The following is a 6,911-nucleotide window of genomic DNA, read 5'->3' as shown; positions in this document are numbered from 1 at the left end:
CATGGCTGGTATTGCCTTCTGTCATCTCACAAAACTGAGCAACCCATAAGCAAATGCAAATATTATTCATATGTTGATGTGCTTGTACTGTGTGGCTTGAGAAGTAAGCACCAGTCTGAAGTATGATCCAACAACAACAAGAAGAAAGAAAGAAGCAGAAACTTCTCAGTATCAATGGATCACATCTACATTTTCTTTATCGCATTTGCTCAATGCCACTTGGGAGGATGTTCCTCTATTTTTAAAAAGGAAGAAGGCATGAACTATGGCAGGAAATCATTGAGCTGAGAGGAGTTTGGCTTCAGATGTGAGACACACCACCAGAATCACAGAGAAGGTAAGGGAGAGTGGGAAAGAAGGATGAGTGAGAGAGGACTAGGCAAGAGAATTCTGTGCTTGGATGTCATGTATGAGTTGGGAAGGAAACAAAAATGCCCATGTTTTTGCATGTGGGTGATGGGAAAAACACTGCATCTTGTACTGGGCTGAATGAATGAGGGTTGTGAGGCTCTGGCACAGGTTTCCCAGAGAGGTGGTGGATGCCCCAGCCCTGGAAACATTCAGGGTCAGGTTGGATGGGCTTCTGAGCAACCTGATCTAGTTTAAAATGTCCCTGCTCATTGCAGGGAGTTTGAAAGTATCTTTAAATCCAACCTAAACTATTCTATGATTCTGTGAAATGTGAGGCCCTTGGCAAAGGAGGTTTCCAAGGAGTTTGATATATACAGGAGAAGGACCAAAAAAAAAAAAAAACAAACCCAGAAAAATGAATAGGATACTACAAGTGGACAACACAGACCAGTTTTAGGACTCTTACAATAACTGAGAGTGTACTTGAATCTTTTTGCTATGAATGAGATATAAGCACCACTAAAACCAAAGTATGGTCTAAAATGTTTCTTGAGATCAGCCTTTAGTTACATAAAATACAATTACGAAGCCTGTGTTGTATTGACAGTTTCTGCAATTTTGTCTTTTTAAGATATTTTTTCTATTATCGAATTGGGTGGCTTCTTTCAGGTTCCCAGAGTACTCTTCTTTGTGCTTCAGGGGAATTTTTGTTGCTCTTCAAACAATAATTCTGAAAAAAAAACCCACAGACACAAAAGAAAATACAAAGTAGTGCATTACACCACCCCACAACGGGCCCAGTGTTGATGATGGATTTACTGTCCCCAGTGAGTGGCTGAGCTCACATCTCCCTGCCTGCCTGGAGCTCAACTCTGCTCTGCTCTGGGGTTATGATCTCATCTCTGAAGTGCTGCAAACACAGCTGAGCTCCACACAGCTCCCACTGTAGGTCCCACTTCTGGAAACGTGGAGCTGGGGACCTCGGCCACGCAGCAGAGAATCTCTGCAGGAGATGGAGGAGGTGGGCACCCCCATGCCACTCTTTCTACTCACAGATGTTCACCACAGCTATCTGCAAAGGCCATGGACTTCCAAAGAGCTGCTCGCCCAGCTGTGCGTATATGGAGCCTGGTTTTTTTCTTCTGCTTCTCCAGGTGGGAACTGAAAAGCTTGCACCTATAAAGAAGCCCCCATCATTGTCCTGACATCAGTTTGAGGTGGGCTAATAGGTATTTCCAAGGGTCTCAGCTGTTTGCAGGTGAGAATTCATTTTTTCTTGCACAAGCTTTCTTCTTGCATGGGCTTCTGGCTGCTTGTCATGTATAAGGCTGAGCTGGCAGGCAAGAGGAGACCCAACTGAATATTTCTGTCACACCAAGTGTTTGTATTTGTTTCAGGGTGGCTCACTGTGCAGAGATGCCTGTTTCCAGCTTTGTGCACTCTGGCACATGTTGCCCAATGGACCAGGGCTTCTCGTTCAGCACGGCTGACAAGGAGCATCTCTGTCACCACAGCTGACACATGCTTGCTTTGTTAAATGACATAAGGTGCTGCAGTGCAAGGCACAAGTTCTCCCATGCTTTCAGCTAAACAATTTACTGCTGTGCTGCATATACCCTTTGGTCCAGCGAGGGAGGGCCCAGGGCTGGTCAGACGTGTCCCAGTGGCCAGCTCTGTCCCCCTTGACATTGCAAGGAGCAGTGGAAACCAAGTGACATGTTGACCTAATGCCCTACCTGTAGGGCATTCATACCTACCCTGCCTGACAACTCCCAAACTGCCTGCTGAGGTTCAGCCCCACGTGGCATTTTCTGCTCTGCTACGTCCCAGCTCCTCCAGTCCTCCTGCCTCTGCACCATCCTGGGTGTAAGCAAAGCCAGGGCTTTGGAATGTGTGTTTCAGCTGCAAACTGAGGTATTTTCTGCACATCAAATGCTCATCAGCAACTGGGAACACAACCAAGGAGGTTGTGGAGGAGAGGAGGAAGTCACACTTGATCCCACAGAAACCATAAACCTAATTTCACACCGCAGGCAATTAGCCAGCACACTTTTGGTTAGGGTGGCTGTGCTACTTTGTAAAATGTGACCTTGTAATGAGCTGGGGCAATGGATCTGAGTTTCAGCTAGTCTAGACTGGCAAAGGAGAACCACCAGCAGTTAAATATCATCAGGAGAGGGGAGCAGGGTGAAGTGGCCCTCAAAACCACCTCTGTGCACTTCCAAGTCCTGCTTTGCACGACGGGATCACATCCCTGACTCCATGCCATCACACTCAGGCTCCCTCCTGAAGCCAGCAGGATGCTGCAGCATCCTTGGCTGGGCAGTGCTGACTCAGGCACAGGGTCCTGTGCCTGCTCCCTGGCACTGCTGTCCCCCAGATATTTCACCACTAGATATAAAAAATCCCCGAGTCAGGCGCTTGCGGCTGCGCTCCCTGCAAAGGGAAGCAGTAAAAGGCTGATTTATGCTCTGAACCACAAAAGCCTTTTATTGCTGCTTTTCTATTTTAATGTAACTATCTTGCCCTCAAATGTGTAATCCCTTTCTAACAGTCTTGTGGAAGTGGCAGGGCTCTCCACGGGTTAAAGGTGGTGGTTTTCAAGAGGATCAAGTTGTCCACCAGGTCCCCGAAGCCACTCTTGCCCTGGCACAGCCAGTTCTCCTGTCAGCAAGGGAGGAGAGCAGCAGTAAGCTACGTGCTGCCAGCATGGTCCACCACATACCCCCAGACCTCAGCTTCCTGGGGTTGTTGGAGAGTTATTCCATCACTTGGAGTATTCCCTGACAGTCTTGGGCACTGCTGCTCCTTCAGGGGAGAATAAAACCCCAAGCTGATCTAACAGCAACAGGGATTTAGGAATTTGACCCAAGGCATATACATTTAAAGACATTGTCCAATTATTTCTTCATTTTTATTAATTACTATTAGTCATTTATGGCCCCTTTTAAATTCAACTTCTCAAGAAAAATATTGCTTTAAGAAAAAAAAGGACAGTCATTAAATGAACAATTAGCAAAAGCTACAGCTGCACCATAAAAGAGAAATACTGGGGTAGGGGGGAGGAATATTTCAAATTGACTGGGGCATGCAAATTGTCAAATGGATGGAAAGCCAGCCGAGATCCTAAGGAAGGGGTGATGGTGGAGAGGGGCAAAAGTACACCGTGTGGCATTGCTAGGTTCATTGTCAAGCCTGCTGTCAATTACTTGCTTTATTAATGATTTGGAAGCAATAAGAATTAATTGCATCAGAAAATGATGCTACATTGGGAAGAGCTGAAAGCAGAGGTGAGAGCAGAAGAAAGAACAGCGAGAGAGTCAGGGAGGGCTGAGGGGTGTAAGAGGGATTTGATTTCATTCAGGCTCTGGGGGCTTTTCTACAGTTTCCCCTAGTTAAAGAGCACAAATAATGTCTGTGGACAAGGAAGGGGCCCAAAGAGGTCAGACAGGAGGGTTTGATTTGAAGCAGGAACCATGGAGACCCTTCCTGTCCCGCTCAAGGGAGGAACAGAGACTTCCCTGTGGTGTGCGGTGGGCAGAGTCCCTGCACAGCAAAACTGATCAGCCTGGAGGGGCAGCTGACTTCAGAAGATCCCAGACTGTAAAACAGGGCGTGTTTAAAAGAAAACACTAAACAGACAATACCTTGTTCTGCCTGCTTTGCAGCCTAACTGAAGGAAGGGGGAAAACAAAGCCCAGATTAATGTAGAAATTGCATTTAATGATCATCTTGAGAAGCCATAGGACAAAATCAAGGGAGTGAGCTGCCACAAGCTGTTAAGGAGGAAACCCGCTGCCCACCGGATGCCAGTATTGCCCGATATTAAATCACATGGAGAAAACTCCTCTGGTAAGAGAATATTTGATGCTTAAAGACACCCATCCCTCCAGCTACCCAAACACCACCACATTCAAAAGCGCACTTGCAACTTACTTGGTGGCACAGTTAAATCTATTTGCAACTCATCATTCTGGAGGTAGGCAAAGGTGACAAAGCCAAGGACGAAGCACTGTGTAAAATTTTACTTTTACTGAGCGGATCCTAAAGAAGCCCAAGCAGAGTTTTATTGTGCGGCTCCTCGGGCTGACAGTCTCCATTAACCATCGGTTAATACTGCAGCATCAGAGCAAACCCAGAGTCGCAGCCCTGTGCGGTTAGAAAGTGTCCTTCATCCCAGCAAGAGACCTCAGGGTGAGAATATTTTGCATGAAGATCACTGGTGTAAGAGCTGAGCCTCTCAGCTCTGCATTGCAGTCAGCATGTCGTGTGCCATCCCTCCACGCCACAAATAAATCTACAATTTCTCAGCTGGGTGCCTTTGGAAGCCACATACTAATATGCCTATATGGGAAGAGAGAACAGACAAGGTTCCAATAAAGAGCTCATGTAATAAATAAACATGAGGTCAGTATGGGAACAGCAATAATTGCTTTGTATGACAAGATTTGCATAGCAAACATTCGTGATTAATGTACAGCCGGTGTCAGGTAAGGAGCCTTCACTATCGTTGCTCCATCTGCACCTTCCAATCTAGAAGGTACAGCAACTCCAGCCAGAGCAATTAGTCACTGTTTACTGAGAGGCAGATCGAGCAAAATTTTTCTAGTTCAATATTTGAGCGAGTTTCACCTCACAGCCTCTCGCTGGATCCATTTCTGCGCCAGGCAGGGATCACGCTTCTTTCCTGGGGGTGGCAAGGAGGGATGATCAGCACTGCTGCTAATCTACTCAGCAAGGGCACGGGCTGGCTCCCAGCCTCTCCTGCTGGCCTCTCCCATGTGGTGTTCTCAGGGAACACCTAAGAAAGGCTGAAGACCCTGCATGTCAGGGCTCTGCTTCCTGGCTGCCTTTTCTTTCACCTGCCTCTGCCTGCCAGTTTCACGGCCCCTTGGCCACCGCTGATGCAGGCAGGGGGATGCAGCACCAAGGGCAACAACACCTCCTTCTTTGCAGCCTCCTTTCTGCAAGGCCTGCCTAATAAGTTCCAGCTAAACTTCCAGATCTTTGGCCAAAGAGCAATAATTCCACTTGAAATACTACCTTGATTTGGAGATATTTTTCTTTTTCTTAAAGGCATGCAAGCCTCTGGCTTCCCTGGAAAGGAGGCAGTTTGGCTGGAGGGACTGGGGTTATTCCTCTGAGGGTAATTCCTATGGGAAAACCATTCCACTGGAGCTGGTTGGAGGCAAGGCAATTGCTGCTGCAGTCTTCCACCTTAACAGCTTGGGGGTGCCAGGTAAAGCTGTTAGCATCACTGGGAAGTCACTCCAGGAAGTACTGCACAGAACAGCTGGACAGGCATAAGGAGAGTTCCTTCATGTTTCCAGGAGGGCTTGATCGGGGTAAGCAGGCTTCAAAACCTAGGGCATGCATTTTGGGGACATGAAGTGAAGAACTGAAGGTGTTTTTCTCTTGTGCGCTCGCAGAATTCAGTTACGACTGAGGATGCCAATCAACCCCTCAAGAGTGATAAATGGCAGCTGCTGTCTCCCACCTGTGATGAGATGTTGAGATTTTCAGTGTCTGTCTTTCCAAGACAAGTCTTGATGAGACGCTGTTCCCCAGGATCTGTTAGGGGGGATGTCTGTGTTGGCATTTCACCCTTGTGCTGGGGTGGGTGGTGGTGAGGAGAGGTTCTGGGCTGATGCCTGCAGGACCCTGGCACTGCAGCTGTCGCCAGAGCATCTAGGAGGTGCCACCAGGCTGGCAGGGGACATCAGGATGGGGAGTGCATTGGTGGGAGATGTCATTACACCTCTGTGCCCCTCAGAGCTGCAGGCAGGCTGGAAAACGCAGCTCTCATCAGCTACTTCAGTGCCAAGTCCACCCAGCAGCACAGTGAAGAGTGATCTCCGAGGTGCTGCCGACCCGCCCTGCTGCCCTGAAAACCTCTCTCCCTCCCTTGCAGCCCTTCCACCCTAAAGCTCCCCAGCTGCCTGGGCTGGGCGCTGGGAAGCCCTGCACTCGTCTTGGTGCTGAGAGCGCAGCTGGGGCGCTCTGGGCCATGTGCACCACATAAGGCTGGGTGAGCCCTCCGGAGCCACCGGCAGTGCCTCGCCATGAAGAGGAAGAAGGGCAGAAGCACGCGCCAGGAGGACCTGAAGATGCTCTGGGATGTTTGGGATGCTCTTCCCAAAGCACTTTCCCCTCCTGTCCCAGAGCCTGGAGGAGCCTCATGGACCTGCGGAACGCTCAGTGGGGCCTTTGGATGGGATGTGGAAGAGCATCGTGGTGCTGGGCCCCCGGGTTGACGTGGGAGAGCCCCCGTGGATGGAACGTTGGGGTGGACAGCGGTGAGGGCACTGGGGACAAGAGGGTCCCAAACTGAGCAGGACGGGCCAGGCATCCCCATTTCCCCATTGTTCCTGAAGTCCAGAGCCTGGGAGATTTGACTTTTGGCTTTTGCAAGCTGGAGTGAGGAGCCCTTCCCCTCAGAAATTCATCCCTCCTGCCATCCCTCCTGCACTGCTGAGGATCACCCTGGTGGTTTTTCAAACAATATCCTTTATTCACTTTTTTTTTTTTTTTTTTTAATATATCCCCAGTCTCCTTTTTCA

This window comes from Lonchura striata, chromosome 7, assembly GCF_050655825.1.
Source record: "Lonchura striata isolate lonStrDom1 chromosome 7, ASM5065582v1, whole genome shotgun sequence".
Lineage (NCBI taxonomy): Eukaryota > Metazoa > Chordata > Aves > Passeriformes > Estrildidae > Lonchura > Lonchura striata.
The sequence above is the reverse complement of the archived record's forward strand: the minus strand, read 5'-3'. Positions refer to the sequence as shown.